Source organism: Bidens hawaiensis, unplaced genomic scaffold (assembly GCF_021521415.1).
Source record: "Bidens hawaiensis isolate Kalapana, Puna unplaced genomic scaffold, B.hawaiensis_p1.1 tig00033582_1, whole genome shotgun sequence".
NCBI lineage: Eukaryota > Viridiplantae > Streptophyta > Magnoliopsida > Asterales > Asteraceae > Bidens > Bidens hawaiensis.
In genome coordinates, this window is record NW_027495773.1 from 1 (window position 1) to 19,214 (window position 19,214).

Genomic DNA, 19,214 nt, shown 5'->3' on the forward strand with positions numbered 1-19,214 from the left:
GCTTGTTTTACATTTGAACCAAATTGAACGGCTGAAATTCGAACCGAGCCAAAATCGAATCAGGTATTTTTCGATCGAACATCGAGCGTTTTTCAAGTATTATTCTTTTTCACTTTAAAATTTTTAATAAGAAACATGTTTGTAGGCTGTAAATAATGTATTTTGTAAACAAATTAGTAGTTTTTAGACAAATGTGTAATAGGTTGTAAATTTTTATGAGAAAGAAGTTTGAAGTGATCGAATATAATGAGCATGCAAACAAACTTTTAGTATTCTAAAAACTTGAATCGAACTAACGAAACTATAAGTCTATAAAATTGCTGAAATAGGAAAATTTGAAATGGGTTTAAAAACTATGTACTTGTATTTTATTTGTGTTATATATATATATATATATATATTTGTTCATATATAATTATATATACAATAAATTAAAAGTATTCGATTTGAACCGAACCGAGCAGTGTGGCTCGTTTACAATCAAGCAAAAAAACGAGCGAACATTTTCCAAGCGGCTTGGACGGCCTACACATACCCTTAAAATCTACTTTTAAAATCCATATTTTATCATTTTAGATTTGACTCGATGGTAAAGACTCTGATATTTGATAATAAAGAACAAGGTTCGAAACCTGACATAGGAGTCGATTTTCTTGAAATAGGAATAGTAGTATAAGCATGTGCGTGTTAAAATAATCCATCTGACACTTTGATGGGATAAACATGCACCAAATTCTACTAGGCCAAGAGACCATCTACCATTTGTTTTTTAAACAATTTGGTTTCAAAGTGTCAATGTTTTGGGTTTTGTAAGAGCATGAACTATGCATGGGAACACACATACCTCCTCTCTCCTCGCTCTCTCATAAAACATTCACTTCCTCCACGATTTGGTTCGTGTCTATTGAGTATTGACTACATGCTCTCCTCTCTCCTTTTATAAGAGGAGAATGGGCACTCATTGGTGTTACTCATACATTGCTCAACCATGTACTGTAACCTCATTTCTATCATTAATTACCCATAAATCACAAACTTATAGGCGTCACCTACCCACAAGTATCCTAAAAACTTTATTAATTCACTTTAAATCTTCAGTGCTCAATAATGAATCAATTTTGTGTGTCAAAGGTTTGCCATGGAATGAAACCATACACCTTACTCACATGGGATGGGATGATATTGCCATATGGTTTAAAAGCCATACAACCTATCTGAAGAGGTATGTACCCGCCTTAACATCGAGCGGGGCGGGTCAACCCACAAGATATAGACAAGAGGCTTGAAATCAAGATATCATGAAGGCACAAAGCCAAAACCTATGCGCACGGCGCATATCACATATGCTCACGCATATCATATATGCTCACGCATCACATATGCTCACGCGTATCACATGCTCGCGCACCATATATGCTCACGCATATCACATCTGCGCGTGGCGCATATCGCATGCTCACGCATCATATATGCTCACGCATATCACATCTGCGCGTGGCGCATATTACATATGCTTGCGCATATCACATCTGCGCATGAAACATCTGCGCGTGAGAATAAAGAGAAGACTTCGCGCATCCTCAGGATAAGCGCATATCACACGTGCACATAATCAACCTCGTCCTTATCCAAATAAGGATAAGGACAACCTTGATTGTGCTCGTCAGACAACCTTCCAGAAGGTATACTTTAAGGAATAAGAATATGCTGATATTGACAGCTGCCAATGAAAGGTGAACAACTCAGCAAAACCCATGTGCTACCACGTGATTGCACATGGGTCAGGTAAAATGCCTGGGTCAGAGAATAATCAATGAAAAAGCACCAGGTGTCCTAAGGACACGTGGCGCAAAGCAATAGGAGGAGGCCAAAAAGGCCCTAATGGGATCTGAGCCCAATCATTGGAAACCCTAACACTATAAATACCACACCACCTCCACAAGGGGAGGTAAGCAAGAAAATACATTCCAATTCCTTACTCACTCTCAGATTATTATTATCTTCTCCTACAATCTCTTATTCTCACACCGGAGGGTTACCCCAAAGAGGACCCCTCTGTCCCTTTCTGAGGGGTAAGTTCACGGTGCTGCTCGTTTTGTAGGTGGAAGAACTCATACTCCGGAGAACCATCGGTGAAATAGCATACTCATACCCGAGGAAAGTTGATCGTCTACCAGTGAGCCGATCCACGTTTCTTCATTGGCGCCATCACCTGTTACAACGGCAACAAAATCTCATCAGTTCTCTCTGAAAAACTTCACCATGGTTTCTGGTGTTCGAAACAGCGATCAAGTTCTGGAGGATATTGAGCGTGAGGATGTTAATGAGGGACAACAGTTTCTGAGGGTGCCGCGTGATTCTGCGCGCACCACCAGTAACCATCCCTTCATCACAACTCCTCATAGCCAGACTGAAACTCCTCCAGACGATCTCACGTTCCAAAATTTGACCGGCGCGAAACAAAAAGGACCAATGGGTCCAGAAGATGAAACAAATGACCCTAAAGAATGGCTCATAAACGAACAACGGCGTTTAATGGACAAATACGATGAGCTGGTCAAACACAAAAAGTTAGCCGACCTAACACAAAGGCTCGCGTTTGATAAGCAAACCATTCAAGGAACAACAAAAAGGGCGCGCGCGCCGGAAGATGGTCACTCTGTTCATACTGAACGCGCTGATTTTAGTGATGAAGAAGTGCACAGCATGAGGAAGACGCGAGATACTCATGCAGGAGGCTCACAGCTCCGCGCGCACATGAACATGGCGCCTGGAGCCAAAGCCGATCTGGATCTGTACACACCGTACAGCCCACCAGCGAGAGGGCAAGTGGACGTAACCACACCATACAGGCCAGCCATCTTGGTGAAGCATTCAAAATTCACTGAGCGCATCGCGAAGGCCCCCATTCAACACAAAACCAAGATGCCAAGTGGGTTGGGCAAGTACGATGGCACAACAGATCCAGACGATTTCTTACAAGGTTTTTATAACACTGGAAACCTAGAAAGCTGGACGATGCCAACATGGTGTCACATGTTTGCTCGCTGCCTCACGGGCGCGGCGCGTGTCTGGTTCGAAAGCTTGCCGACTGGGCAAATCGATGGGTTCGAAGAGCTATTGGAGAAGTTCCAAGCTCACTTCGTACAGCAGCGCAGACACACGCGCGACCCTGATGACATCATGCACTGCGTGCGCAGGAATGATGAAACGATTGAAGACTACATAACTCGTTTCAATCAGGAATCTCTTGCAATTGGAGGTATCACTGAGCAACTCTTGCACGTGGCCTTTATACAAGGTGCGCGCAGTGATCAACTCCGCAGAGCTCTCGTGAGCAGAGATGGCATGCCAACCACTTGGGCCAAGCTAATGGAAGCATCGCGAGTCTTCGCGCGAAATGAAAAACAAATTGCCCAAGATAGAGCAAGAGAAAGAGGGCACCAAGCAGAAGCACCGCGCAACAACGAAAGGAGGGGCAAACGAAACTCTGTATGGTCCAGGTTGCAACAAACCAGTTTTTCTCCCGCAGAAAAGCAGGCGCAACCAAGCTCACCCCAGCCCCAAAAAGACAGTCGTAATCGCGGAGAGGGTGACAAGAGGGAAGGCGGCAGAGAGCCTAACAGACCTCTACCAAGAATATGGACTCACCTCACTAAAACGCCTTCACAAGTGTTAAGCACAGAGAATGTCCAGTTTAAAAGCCCCAAGCCACTACACTATAAGGGACCACCAAACAGTGGCAAGTATTGTGAGTTTCACAAGTCCACAGGGCACAACACCGATGCATGCCACCATTTGAAGGATGCGATTGAAAGAGATGTGAAATCAGGCAAGTTGGCTCACCTGGTGAAAAACCCAAGACCAGAGAATGAACAACCAGATGGAGCCTCAGCCAGCAAAAAGTTCAAAAGAATCTGTGTAGCCGAGGGAGGAAGGCAAGGGCAAAGATCGAGAAAGAGAAGCGAACAAGTCCAAGGAGATTGGCGCGAGCAACAAGTAATCTTCCCAAGAATCAGGGGAGGCCCTTCTATCAGCAGTCCTCTAGTCATCACTACACACATTGCTCATTATGAAGTGTCAAAAGTCCTGGTGGACACTGGCAGTAATCAGACATCATGTATGAGCAATGTTTCAGGAAGTTGGATCCAGCAGACCAAGCAAGGCTCGAAATTGTGAATGCACCAATCTCGGGTGTTTCAAATGAAATCATTCACCCCTTAGGTCAGATACAATTTGAACTAACTATGGGGGATGAGAAACACAAGCGAGCTGAAATTGTCAACTTCTTGGTCTTGCCCACCACTTCATGCCACAATATAATCTTGGGTAGAGGAACGATTGCCCAATTCAATGCCATACCGTCGCCAGCGCACGGCGCGTTGAGGTTCCCAACACCAACAGGTGTAACATTTGTATACCGAGATCATTTGTGCGCAGTGACAAGTATTCCGCGGGAAGGGAGAATGAAACTTCCAATGGCAAACAACGCGCCAGAGGAATGGATTCTCAACCCAAAATTCCCAGAGCAAACAATCACAATTGGAGCTACGATATCAGACGACACAAGGTTGAGAATGAAAAGATTGCTCACAACGTATATGTCGGTCTTCGCGTGGCAACATTCCGATATGACTGGGGTTCCGCGAGACCTGGCGCAACATTCTCTCAACACGTTCAAGTCCGTAGAGCCAATTGCTCAAAAGAAGAGAATCATGGGGGATGAGAAGGCAAAGGCCATGAATGAGCAAGTAGAGGATCTACTGCGCGCAAACATCATCCGCCCAATACGATACCAGACATGGGTAGCCAATCCTGTGATGGTAAAGAAGAGCAACGGGTCATGGAGGATGTGCATTGACTTCAAAGACCTCAACAAAGCATGTCCAAAAGATTGTTACCCCCTCCCAAACATTGACGCGAAGGTGGACTCCGTGGCGCCATTTAAGCTCAAATGTTTTCTGGATGCCTATAAGGGCTATCACCAAATTCAAATGGCACCACAAGACGAGGACAAGACTGCCTTCAGAACCGACAAGGGTGTTTTTTGTTACACAAAAATGCCCTTTGGTTTGAAGAATGCGGGAGCCACCTACCAAAGACTCATGGACGCGGTTTTCAACGAGCAAATTGGAAGAAACTTAGAAGTCTACGTGGATGATTTGGTGATCAAAAGCAGGGAGGAAAAACAAATGCTCAAAGACATCGAAGAAACCCTTTGGCGCCTAAAGGAAGTAAACATGAAGCTCAACCCGAGCAAATGCACATTTGGCGTAGAAGAAGGGAAATTTCTCGGTGTAATGGTCACCAAGGATGGTTTCAAGGTGAACCCAGAGAAGGTGGAGGCTATCCTTGACATGCCCTCACCATCCACCATGAAAGAAGTTCAAAAGTTGAATGGTAGATTGGTATCAATCAACAGGTTCCTAGCGAACCATGCAAGCAAATCTACCCATTCGTTAACACATTGAGAAATTGCCTAAAGAAAAGCCAATTCAAGTGGACGCCTGAGGCCGAGCAAGCTTTCAGTGAGATAAAAGAATGTCTGATAAATCTGTCTGCGCTCACAGCTCCACTTCCTGGCGAAACTCTAACATTGTACCTGTCAGCAGGAGAGCGCGCCATCGGCGCAGTGTTGTTGGTGGATCGCAAGGGAATCCAAACACCAATCTATTATGTGAGTCGGGTGCTGACAGATCCTGAGACGCGCTACTCCATCAAGGAAAAGTTAGTTTTGTCACTAACACACGCGTCGCGCAAGCTTCATAGATATTTCAATGGTCATCCTATTGAAGTTCTGACTGGTTACAACATCCAGCAAGTCTTGCGGCGTCCCGCGCTCTCAGGAAGGCTGACAAAATGGGCGCTGGAATTAGGAGAGCACACGATCGCCTATAAGCCCCGTCCAGCAATAAAGGGACAAGTCTTAGCTGATTTCATCGCAGAAATCCCTGAAGGAAAAATTGAAGAGGCTCAGCGCGAGGTAGACCCTCCGCGAGCCAATAATGAAGAAAATGTTTGGAGATTATTCACTGATGGAGCTTCAAACAATGAAGGGTCCGGCGCAGGCCTCAAGCTGGTGGATCCAGAAAGTCATGAGTATACTTACGCAATCAGGTTGGATTTCAAGAGCACCAACAATGAAGCTGAGTATGAAGCCCTGCTGGCTGGTCTGCGCATCGCGCACAAGTTCGGAGTTAAAAAGCTAGAGGCCCATGTTGATTCATACTTGGTAGCAGCACAGGTCAATGGCCTTTATGATGCCAAGGAGAACACCATGCCTCTGTATCTAGAGCAGGCGAAAAAGCTCATCGAGCAATTTGACTTCTTCAGAATCATACATATTCCGCGCAGTGAAAACAAGTCTGCTGACGCGCTGAGTAAGATGGCATCAACCAGCTTCGATCACTTTGGCAAAGATGTCAGGGTAGAAGTAATGAGCAACCCGTCGGTGGGAGCGAAGTCTGTCCTTGTAATTCATACAACCCCTTCATCATGGATAACTCCAATAATGGAATTCTTGAAGGAGGGAAAGGTACCGGACGATCGCGCACAGGCGAGGAAGATAAGACACAAGTCGCAGAACTATGAACTGCTTGATGGTACATTATATCGACGCTCTTATCTTGGACCGCTCGTGAAATGCCTAGATGCTGAGGAAGCAAGCTATGTGATCAGAGAGATACACGAAGGAATCTGTGGAATACATGCTGGCCCGCGCATGGTGGTTGCCAAGGCAATGAGCGCAGGTTACTATTGGCCAGGCATGTACTTGGACGCGTTAAAAGAGATCCAAAAATGCAAAGCGTGTCAGAGCTATGCGCCAAACACCATGCGGCCAAAGAACAACTTGATTCCGGTGACCTCCGCATGGCCTTTCCACAAATGGGCAATCGATATTGTGGGTCCCCAACCGCAAGCGCAAGGGCGAGTAAAATTTTTGGTAGTGGCAGTAGACTATTTCACAAAATGGGTTGAAGCCAAGCCACTAGCAAAAATCACAGCCGAGGCGATGAAGCAATTTATTTGGAGCCACATCATATGCCGTTTTGGCCTGCCCATGGAAATTGTGAGCGACAATGGCAAACAATTCACCGACAGGAAGATATCCAGCTGGCTCAAGGAATTGCGCATCAACCAAATCTTCACTTCAGTATACCACCCTCAGGGGAATGGCCAAGTGGAGCGCGCGAACCAAAGCTTGCTAAATGGGCTGAAGAAAAGGTTGGAGGGAGAATCCCATTCATGGGTCGAGGAGCTACCTAATGTCCTGTGGGCGCACAGGACATTTAGCAAAACCAGCAATGGCGAATCCCCGTTCAGCCTAACCTATGGAACAGAGGCTATGATTCCAGCAGAAATTGGATGCCCATCCCATAGAGTGCTCATGATGAGTAAGATTGATAACGAGCGCGAAAGAAGGTTGGATCTCAACTTACTTGAAGGGCGCAGAGAAGCGGCTATCATCAGTGAAGCCAAATACAAGAAAAAACTAGAAAAGTATTACAATCAGCGCGTGAAAGAATGCCACTTCAAGAAGAATGATTTTGTCCTTCGAAACAATGAAGCTAGCCGCGCGATACCCCCGGGAAAGATGTCCCCCAATTGGGAGGGACCTTATCAAGTCTCGGAAGAATTGGGAAAAGGCGCATACGCTTTAAAAGATTTGAATGGAAAGAAGATCCCGCGCGCATGGAACGCAGCACAGCTTAGAAAATATTTCATGTAAAAATTGTCAAGTTTGTAATCAAGGCTTTTTAAGCCATTATGAATAATGATACGCGCTATCTTCTCTTAATGTGTGTTCTATTACCTTTTGCATACATGTTTCACACTTCCCTTTATTAATTTTGAGCAATATGACAACATTGTATTGACATCAAAACAAAAATAAAACGAAGTAAAACATACATGCGCGAGCTTCAAGCTCAAACGCGTTAACGAGTTTTAACTCTAAAACGTCAGGGCCTTAGCCCAATAATATGAGCCTTAGCTCAGGGCCTTAGCCCAATAATACGAGCCTTAGCTCAAATCACTCACAAGATCCATCCTACATGCTGCGCAGCTAGACCATAAAAATACCTAAGCACAACTAAGGCAAAGCACATGCCAAAACATAGTTGTTAAGGTCTCAGGTCGAGGTCGCGCATGGAAATGTAATGGATATCAGATTAACACATACTGACACGTAAAGGCTAAAATACTCATAATTCCCTATAATAAATGCGCGATAACGTCGCGCAAAAGAGGAATAATGAAACGCCAAGGCACGTGTCAACATAGTCAGGATATTGCAAAATCACTTAAAATATGACAAGGATTAAGTAAAATAATTTCCTTACAACCTTGTTCTTATTTCAACGTGCAAGCATATCTTATATTCAACAAGCAATCATGCAATATAAAGAGATGAATGGGGAATGCGCAAGATGCGAATAAGGGAAAAACAAAATTTCATTCCAAAACATAGAAGGTTACAAATTTACAAAATGATGAGATACAAACTGCAAATAAAAAAAACATGAAGGGCTTCTCAAGTCTCTATGTCGACGTCAGCCTCTTCATCACCCTTATCATTACCTCCCTCAGCATCTGGCGCAGCCCGCTCCTCGTCATCTCCAAACTTGCCATAGTCAAGCTGTTCGTCTTGAATGGAGTCGTCTTCTATCACAATAGTGTCAGGAGCGGGTCCTTTGGCCACGCCAGAGCCGCTAGCAGAGGCAGCATTGCCCGCGACATCATCGCCGCCACCAGCCCCTTCACACTCGTCAAGTAATTTCTTTAGAGCGCCGAAATCGGGCTGATCAGCAAGCAAGGCTATCTGCAAAGCATAAGGAAAAGTGTGAGTACAAAAAGACTAGGAAAATAAGTCAAGGTAAACTCATTAAGGTTAAAATACCTGCTCAAGGATGGGAATGGGAGTATTCAAATACTTCTCCCCCACCTCGGCCATGTCCTCGCAGACAACGTCGAGCTGATAAGGGTAGTCAGATGGGTTCTTCTTCAGCATGCTATATTCACAGCCATCCTTAAACCCTTCAGCTCGACCCACCAAGCGCGAGGCAGCGTTGCAATCCATCACAAGGGTCTGAAACTCGTATGAGTATTTCATCGCATAAGCGCAACGAGTCATACCCTGTGAGACTAGCCATTGGCGATCCTGCGCGAGGGAAGAAACAGACGTCTCAAGAGCAGGAATCTGAGAGTTTAACAACTCAACAGTTTCCTTGGTCTGTTTCAGCTCCTCTCTGTTGGACGCTGCTGCCGCCAAGGCCTCTTTCCTTTCCGCTCGCGCAGCATCGAGCGCTTCTTGGCTAGACGCTGCCGTCGCCAGGGCTTCATCCTTCTCTGCCCGCGCGGCCTCAAGCTCCTTCTTCAGGCGCGCAACCTCACTCTCTAATGAAGATTTGTCAGTGATAGACTGCACAAGCGCTTGGTCACGCGCCTCTGCATCCAGCTCCAAGTCGCGCACTCGCCGCGCATACTTGGTCGCGTCCGCCTCTGCTGCCTGCAGCTTCTCCCGCGCAGCCTGCAGCTCATGCCCGCGCTTCACGAAGGCAGCGTTGGCACTTGCTCGGTTCTCGCTCAGTTCTGCTTGGAGTTTCTCAGGTCTCTCTCGAGCGTCAGAAAGATTCCAAGCAGATATCTTAGCCACTTGCTTGGCCTCCGCAAGAGCATCACGCACCTTTACATAATCATAGCGAAGCTCTTGGGAGGCAGCAAAGAACGCTGACCCAGCGAAAAGATGGTCGTTGAGCAAGTCCACGCGGGCGCGCTCCTCCTGAAACCTCCTTTCAGCTGGAGGCACGGAGTGAGCCCAGAAGTCTTCACACACCCCCATGGACTGAAATGAGCTATCCTCAGTAATATTCCATCTCGGGCGGTATATGTGATCGGCTTCCTGCAAACACAAAGCAACGTTCTAGTCATCTAAACACTAATATGGAAGTTAGCGCAGCGGAGCAAAACGAACTTATACCTGCGGGGAGCAAGCAGAAAAGTCAGCGCCAGCCCCATGAGAAGACTGCGCCACGAAATCTCGTGGCGCTGCAGGGCTTGCGCGACCGCCATCGGAGTCTTCAAAATGGGCCTCCTCATCTTCCTCTGTAACAGGCCTTTTCTCCTGCGACCTGGAAAAATCAAAACCAGTCTCGCGAGGGCTGCGCGCAGGAGGAGGTGAGGGAGGTCTCGACGCCGTGAGATCAGCGCGTAAAACAGCCTCCTGCTCCTTAGTAATCCCAATGAGGGGAGATTCAGTGCTTGCAGGAGCAGGAGCAGAACCAACGGCGCTGGCGCCGGCGCCAGCAGTGCCGCCAGCAGCTTGTGTGCCAGCTATAATGCCTATGAAAAAACCAACAAAGAGAAATGATTCAAGACTTGATCTAAAAAGAAAAAAGTCAGAAAATAAAAGCGCAATATATACCTTGGCGCACCGCCGTTCGCGAGTTAAACATCGCCATGAAGTCCATTTTCCCCCTTTTTGAGGGCAAAACAGGGGACTTCAAAGCAACCTTCGGCGCAGCCTCGGTACCTTGTTGCGCCTGAGGTTGATCCACCAAGGTCGCCGGCTCTACAAAAATTTGAGTGAGCAAAGATTCATTAATAACTCTATCGGAATCACGCTCATAAAACCATAAAGTATAAACAAAGTATACCTGTTGAAGAGGAAACAGCAGGCGCAGCGCCGCTTCCCTTTTCCGCCGCGCGAAGAGAGGAGGTGGCGGCACCATACCTCGTGTGGACAGGAGGACTGCCCACACCTTGAGGCAAAGAAGACAAGGAAACCTTGGAGGTAAACCCCTTGGTTTTCTTAAGTCCCTTCGCCTGAGTAGGAGGATCCTGAACAACAGGGGCATCATTTTTCTTCTGTTTTTTACTGGCCCCTACGCCAGTTTTCCCTTTAGCTTTACGCTTGAGTTGTGGCACCTCAGCTTCCTCCTCCACCTCTTCTTCCGCGAGCTCCAGCTCATAGTTCTCGAGCGCATCTACAATACGTGCAACAGAAATGTTAACCAAATTTGGTATTCTAAAGGCATAAACATAAGTACAAAGGCCTACCAGGCGCATCGCTATCAAAGCAAAATCCCAAATCAACAGGGATGAACATATCAGCGAAGCGATCGGGGAAGCCAACTTCCCCAGCGCCCAGCGCGACAGAGCCACCCTCCATATGCTCATCATAGGCGGCATGGACGTACTCCTTGCTTACTGCGTAAAACAAAGACAAATGATATCAGCAAAACGAATTATATTCGCGCAGAAATAATGCAATGAGCTAATAACTCACATAATCCATCAACTTGGATAACAGGCTCAGTCGCGCTGTCGGCCCACCTCCTGCTCATGCCAACCCCCACCAGCGCCTCCTCGCAAATATTCTTGGCGGGGGATGGTTCAGCAGTCAACTTATCAACCCATGCGCCAGTTGGGTTCTTAAGAACATTCACATCCGCAGGCGCAGAAGTGATCGTGCGCATGGTCATGCGGATGGGAATCACACCAGCCTTAATATAGAAAAATTTCTCAGACCAGTCATGAAGGCTCTTGAAGGAAACAGTGCAGCACTTGACCTTCTGACTGCGAGGAACGAATGAGAACCAAGAATCTTGGATTTTTGGCTTATAAAAAAATTGAAAGCGCCGAGGGGTTGGCTCCTCGCGCTGAGCTTTGCACATGAACTCAAAATGAGTCATGCGCACAAGTCCAAAAGGATGGACTTGGGATATGTGAATCCCATGAAATTTAAGCAGCGCACCCATAAACCTTGTCATCGGGAGACGAAGGTTGCAGTGGGTGAAAAAATGGCAGTATAAGGAGATATAGCCGGTGGGCGGATCTGCCGCCGTTTGCCCGGCCGCCGGGAGCATACAGCCGTACTCAGGGAGAAAACCCTGAGAGGCGATGAGACTGTCGAAATCAGACTGTCTCAACTTGCAGGGAATCTCATCCCACCTCTTCACTGTCTTGCCCTTCCCCACCTCCTCCGACGAGGCCTCAGCAGCCCGTTTTCCCTTGCCGGTCTTCTTCAAAGTGGACATGACTAATGATTTTACACGGCGTCTGCTTGGGGAGATTGTGGCGTCTGGGTTATCAGACATACAACTGTGAATCAAACAGAGGTTACTTCAAGAACGGAAATCTGGAAGCAAAAGACAAGCTCTTAATCGGAATAAAAATGGAAGGAAAGAAAAAGCTCTGAAATAACAATGAAGATGAAAAATAACAACTCAAAAGGCTTGCTTTTATAGGCCCAGGAGAGAGAGAAACAGGTACTGATCAGAGTTCACGCGCCCCCACTCGCAGGTGCAGGCCAACGCGAGCGCGACACGTGTTCCTGACACTGTGTGAGGGGACATAAAAGGGAACGAAACAGGTACTGATCAGAGTTCACGCGCCCCCACTCGCAGGTGCAGGCCAACGCGAGCGCGACACGTGTTCCTGACACTGTGTGAGGGGACATGAAAGGCAACTGTAGCACCTCGAGCACACGAAAAGTCTGACACATGTCTCCATCTCTGACGCATGTCAACACCAACCAACCACGTACATGGACGATTCATTTCAACCACAAGGATAGAATTTCGCGCAACGATGAGAAATAAAAAAGGAAAAGACAAAACCCTATTAAAAGAGAACTATTAAGTCTAATATCTATCTTACCTCGCTCGCGCGAGACAAGACACACATTAGACTGGGGGGGCTTGAAGAGGTATGTACCCGCCTTAACATCGAGCGGGGCGGGTCAACCCACAAGATATAGACAAGAGGCTTGAAATCAAGATATCATGAAGGCACAAAGCCAAAACCTATGCGCACGGCGCATATCACATATGCTCACGCATCACATATGCTCACGCGTATCACATGCTCGCGCACCATATATGCTCACGCATATCACATCTGCGCGTGGCGCATCTGCGCGTGGCGCATATCGCATGCTCACGCATCATATATGCTCACGCATATCACATCTGCGCGTGGCGCATATTACATATGCTTGCGCATATCACATCTGCGCATGAAACATCTGCGCGTGAGAATAAAGAGAAGACTTCGCGCATCCTCAGGATAGGCGCATATCACACGTGCACATAATCAACCTCGTCCTTATCCAAATCAGGATAAGGACAACCTTGATTGTGCTCGTCAGACAACCTTCCAGAAGGTATCCTTTAAGGAATAAGAATATGCTGATATTGACAGCTGCCAATGAAAGGTGGACAACTCAGCAAAACCCATGTGCTACCACGTGATTGCACATGGGTCAGGTAAAATGCCTGGGTCAGAGAATAATCAATGAAAAAGCACCAGGTGTCCTAAGGACACGTGGCGCAAAGCAATAGGAGGAGGCCAAAAAGGCCCTAATGGGATCTGAGCCCAATCATTGGAAACCCTAACACTATAAATACCACACCACCTCCACAAGGGGAGGTAAGCAAGAAAATACATTCCAATTCCTTACTCACTCTCAGATTATTATTATCTTCTCCTACAATCTCTTATTCTCACACCGGAGGGTTACCCCAAAGAGGACCCCTCTGTCCCTTTCTGAGGGGTAAGTTCACGGTGCTGCTCGTTTTGTAGGTGGAAGAACTCATACTCCGGAGAACCATCGGTGAAATAGCATACTCATACCCGAGGAAAGTTGATCGTCTACCAGTGAGCCGATCCACGTTTCTTCACTATCCATATGAGTGCTGAAACTATCAACCACATTTTGTATTCATTAGTAATACAATATATATATACACAATAGAGTAGAAACATAACATGCCTATAGTTAATACTAATAATAACATGTGACAAAGACTTTTGACTACCTAGATTGACACATATTCAAAATATACAATTAATATGCCTCTAATACCTCCACCTCGATCAACTCTTCTCCACCATATTGTCCATGGGTCACAAACCCGTTGTAGATGCTCTACCTTATTTCTTCCAAGTCTCTTTGGGTTTTTTTTTCTAACCGGTAAAAATTTCACAAATTTGATTTTGGTTAAATGAATCTTTAATGTTTAGATTCAAAAAAAGAAACATTTATACATATGACTTAACTATGGTACATAAGGTGTTTATGTGACAACACAACTATCTTACTTTCTCTCCTCTTGTATCCGGTTAATACTATGTGCAAATGTTTATGTAGTTATCTTAATTCATTACTGATAACTGGTTCTTTATTAGACACACATTGTAAACATTAAACAAAACAGCATCAACAATTAGTATTGATGTGTAAATAAAACCGTGATGTTTATATTAGAGAATTTAATAGTTCATTAAATAATTAAGTTTCAGTTTCAGTTTCAGCTTCTTCTCCATAATAAAGCCATGAACCAAAACACTTGAACCAAATCACCATCTATTTGGTTTTACAAACAACAGCATCTAAAGCCATAATCTATGAGGTTCTTTGTTGTGACTTTGGCAATTCTCTTGCTGTTTGCCACGTTTAAAGGTACGTTTGAACCGCCTAATTTTGGTAGACCAATATATAGCTGTTTTATCTAATGTCAAACATTTTCTTTTTAAAATTAATTTTGTATTCTTGGGTACGTAGGAACTTTTAGTATGTGGTTTGATGAATGTATTAAAAAGTCAGAAAATTAGTGATTTGGTGACCATAATATCTATGTTTGACCTTCAAAGTCAACTTAAATATGGGCTAAAGGGTTTGTAATTTTGTATGCATCATAGCCACTACAGATTGACCTTTTAAAGTCAACTGTCTCACTTTACAAACTCAGATTTGAAACCGTTTAATATACAATCAAGAGTCTTTATGGGCTGTCACTATTATCCTAGCAAAGTCAAACACATAATTCAAATTCAACTTTGACATAAAATCACAGCTTTTTATATGTTGAAGAATTTATCATATGTTCGTATGTATCTTTCAAGAAGTTATAAAGCATTCAACGGATTGTGTGAATTTGGCGGTTAAAATTTATAACTTTGACACTTAAAGTCAACTCATAATGGTGTTTAAATACATTTTATGTTCAAACAGGTGGGAGTTGCAAGATGACCGTGATATGTAAGGATGTGCAAAAGGACCCATCTGAGTGTTTGCCAAAACTATGCGACGAGATGTGTGCAAATTTGCACAAAGGCGGATGGGGAAAATGCCATGATCACAATATGTTTGTTTGCGAGTGTTTCTTTGTTTGCCACAAAGACATTCAAATTCCAGACCATAGCTGTGAGAATGTAGTGGGCCTTAAAAATTTGACTTAAATTGTATTCAACTTTCATGGACATTAGTTATGGTATGAACTACATTGGTTGTTTGTGATCTTTTGATCCCATTTCTAGAGCTTAGTGGCTCATCACGGAATTGCAAATTGCACATATATACCATGCAAATATGAAGCGTAAACGGCTAGATAGGTTAACATGAATCGAACATATATTGTGATCACCAAGATCAATATTGATTATTAGATACTTATATAATTTAAAGACATCAGACATGGCCTATGTAATTTACTGCCTTTAAACTTTAGGCGTCTGTTGTGTTCTTTAATAAGCCTTTGTTTTTGTACAAGTCAAATTGTTAGTCACGTCTAGAGATGGCAATATGAGTGGGTCGGGTTGGATTTGAGTGATGGATTAGGATGGGTATGGGTCATGATGGGTATGGGGTCAGGATGGATTTTTAAAATAGAGGGTTAGGATGGATATGAGTCAAGATGGGTAATCTTGACCCAAGTGAAGGTTAAAAACCCCTCAAAAAATATTCAAAAAAACAATTAAAAAAATAATAACTCAAAATATAAATAAAAAACACAAAATGTAAAATAACTAAAATGTTTCCCCCGTCATTCTTGTTCATTAAAAAAAACAAAAAAAAAACATTTTGTACTGGTTCAGGTTCGAGTTTTTCGGGCTTTTTTTTTTCATTTCGGTCGGTTTCGATATCTGCTCGGTTTCAATGATTTCGTTTCGATTTCTCGGTTTTTTTGGTTTCAGTGTTGTTTTGTTTTAGTCGGTGTTTTCGATTTCATTTCGTTTTTTTTGTTTCGCTTCGATTCATTTTGTTTTATTTTAGTTGGCTACGTTTCAGTTTTTTTGTTTCATTTTGGTAAGCTTTTTGATTGCATTTCGCTTTTTTTTTTCTTTCGTTTTCGTCAGTTTTTCGGTTTCATATTGATTTTTTTTGTCTCGTTTTGGTTGTTTTTCTATTTCGTTTCAGTTTTTTTGTTTCGTTTTGGTCGGTTCGGTGTTTTTGACTCGTTTTGGTTCGGTTTTAAAATTGTATTTAGTTTTTTTATGTTTCCTTTTAGTCAGTTTTTCAGTTTCAATTCAGTTTTTTGTTTCGTTTCGGTCGTTTATCTATTCGGTTCAGTTTCGTTTCGGTTTTTTGTTTTGTTTTGGTCGGTTCAGTGTTTTTGTTTTGTTTTGGTCAGCTTTTCAGTCGCATTTCGTTTTTTTTTGTTACGTTTTGGTCGTTTTTCTATTTCGGTTTAGTTTCGTTTTGGTTTTTTTTGTTTCGTTTCGGTCGATTCGGTGTTTTTGTTTTGTATTGATCGGCTTTTCAGTTACATTACGCTTTTTTTTGTTTCGTTTTGGTCTGCTTTTCGGTTTCATATCGGTTTTTTTGTTTCGTTTTAGTCGTTTTTCTATTTCGGTTCAGTTTCGTTTTGGTTTTTTTTGTTTCGTTTCGGTCGATTTGATGTTTTTGTTTTGTATTGATTGGCTTTTCAGTTGCATTTCATTTTTTTTGTTACGTTTTGGTCATCTTTTCGTTTTCATATCGGTTTTTTTTGTTTCGTTTTGGTCGTTTTTCTATTCCAATTCAGTTTTTTTCGGTTTTTTTTGTTTCGTTTTGGTTGGTGTAAGGCCCCGTTACCGGTAGCCCTACTTTCGTGTTGGATTTACTCATAAACACAGTTCTAAATATCAGAGTTAATTAAAACATTTACGCGGAAAATAAAACTTTCATAAAACTTTACATAATTCATAACCTGTCTCAAAACATCCTTTGTCTTTCAACATTAAAGCATTAAATTAAAACATCATAAGTCTTCAGATGCCAGATTCTTGTTCAGTGCCATGTGTCTCCTCAAGCGAGCTGCCTCATCCTACTCACCTGCGTGCATACTAAAAGTCAGCTACGCTGAGTGAGTTCTAGATAATCACATAATCATACCATTCACATAACATTATATTCTTTCATTCATACTTTTATACTTTCATACTTTCATACTTTCTTACATTCATACTTTCTTACTTTCATACTTTCTTACTTTCTTTTGTATTAACTTACTTTCATATCTTATGTTATAAAGAGCATTACGCCCTACATTCCTCGAGTATTATTAGGGCTCGGTACCCTCTTTCCTCGAGTATTATTAGGGCTCGGTACCCTCTTTCCTCGAGTATTATTAGGGCTCGGTACCCTCTTTTCTCGAGTATTATTAGGGCTCGGTACCCTTCTTCCTCGAATATTAGTAGGGTTCGGTTCCCTAGTTCTCGAATATTAGTAGGGTTCGATTCCCTCTTCGTTACCATACAACCATACATCATACCTCGAGTATTATTAGGGCTCGGTACCCTTTTCGTAACCATACAACCATACATTATCATTTCTTTCTTCTATTATCTCTATCATGTTCATACACATAAACATACATAACATACTTACCTTATACATAGCGTTACAACCTGACAGTACGTGCAATATCCGAAGATCGTTCACGTACCATCAAGCAATCATTCATACATTTCACATTATCCACATAAGGCATACACTTATCTCTTAGGATAAGTGTATTAACAAACATATTGAGTATGCACACAGCCCCGAAAACGTAACACATAAATGGGGCTAGAAACTCACCTGAACACAGTTACGTTCTCCGTTGATCGTAATCCCTTTCTTCAGTTGTGCACGGCTGACTGTATAACAAGTATACATATCAATTTAACTATCACTACTTATAACATCTTTCTAGTCTTAATTACTACCCACAACGAACGGGGGTCCGGGGGCAGCGCCCCTGGCAGCGGGGTCTAGGGGCGGCAGCCCCTAGCAGGGTCCAAGGGGCAGAGCCCCTGGATGGGGTCGAGCTGCCAGGTCAGCTTGGAAAAATTTTATTTCCATTAACTGTCTTAACACATTTTTCATTAGGTTTTTAATTTATTTTCTAAACGAACTTCACTTTAGGCGAAGTTAAGCCTCGGGCGAACTTGGCTTCAGGCGAAGTTAAACCTTAGGCGAACTTGGCTTCAGGCGAAGTTATCCTTAGGCGAACTTGGCTTCAGGCGAAGTTATCCTTAGGCGAACTTGGCCGTAGGCGAAGTTATCCTTAGGCGAACTTGGCCGTAGGCGAAGTTATCCTTAGGCGAAGTTACGCTTAAAGGCGAAGTTACGCTTGAAGGCGAAGTTCATCAGGCGAACTTAATCTTGCAGGCGAAGTTATCGCGCTGCAGATCTGTTTGCCCATAAATCCTTCGTTTCTTAGCCAAATAACTCGATTTTGGTACCCACGGAATCGTATGATCGGCGCCTACAAATCCCAACCATCAAATCGGCCTAAAATCGACGTTTTAGGGGTCCGATTTGGGCATTTTGGGTTTCGGGTCCGGTTAACCCATCCAATCCTAACCATTTTCAGTAATATTAGCTTTGTTGGATTTGTTCTTACCTTACCAACTCAGATCTATCAACAAAATCTCGGGTCTCGGCTTCGAATCTTGATCGGTTAGAATGTGTGTGTTTTGAGTGTGTGAAGAAATAGATGTAAATGAAGATATTTTTGGGATTTTGGGGGTATTTATATCCCTAAAATCCCATTCTTATTTAACCCATCTCAATTAATCCACGTCCAAGACCCGCTCCCTACCCGATACTAATTAATTACGCGAAAACACTAAACATAACTTCCTTTATTCATCATTAAAATTTTTAGGATGTTACAAGTCTTCCCCCCCTTAAAAAGGTTTCGTCCCCGAAACCTAACTATTACATAAACAAACTAGGGTAAAACTTGCGCATCTCATCCTCCGCTTCCCAAGTAGCATCCGATCCTTTGCGGTGTTTCCATATCACTTTTACCAAAGGTATAATCTTGTGACGAAGCTGCTTTTCCTTGCGATCAGCGATCTCTATCGGTTGCTCGATATAGTTCAATTGTTCATCAACCTCAATATCCATCAATGGCACGTGAGACGTGTCATCAGCTAGACACTTCCTCAGATGAGAA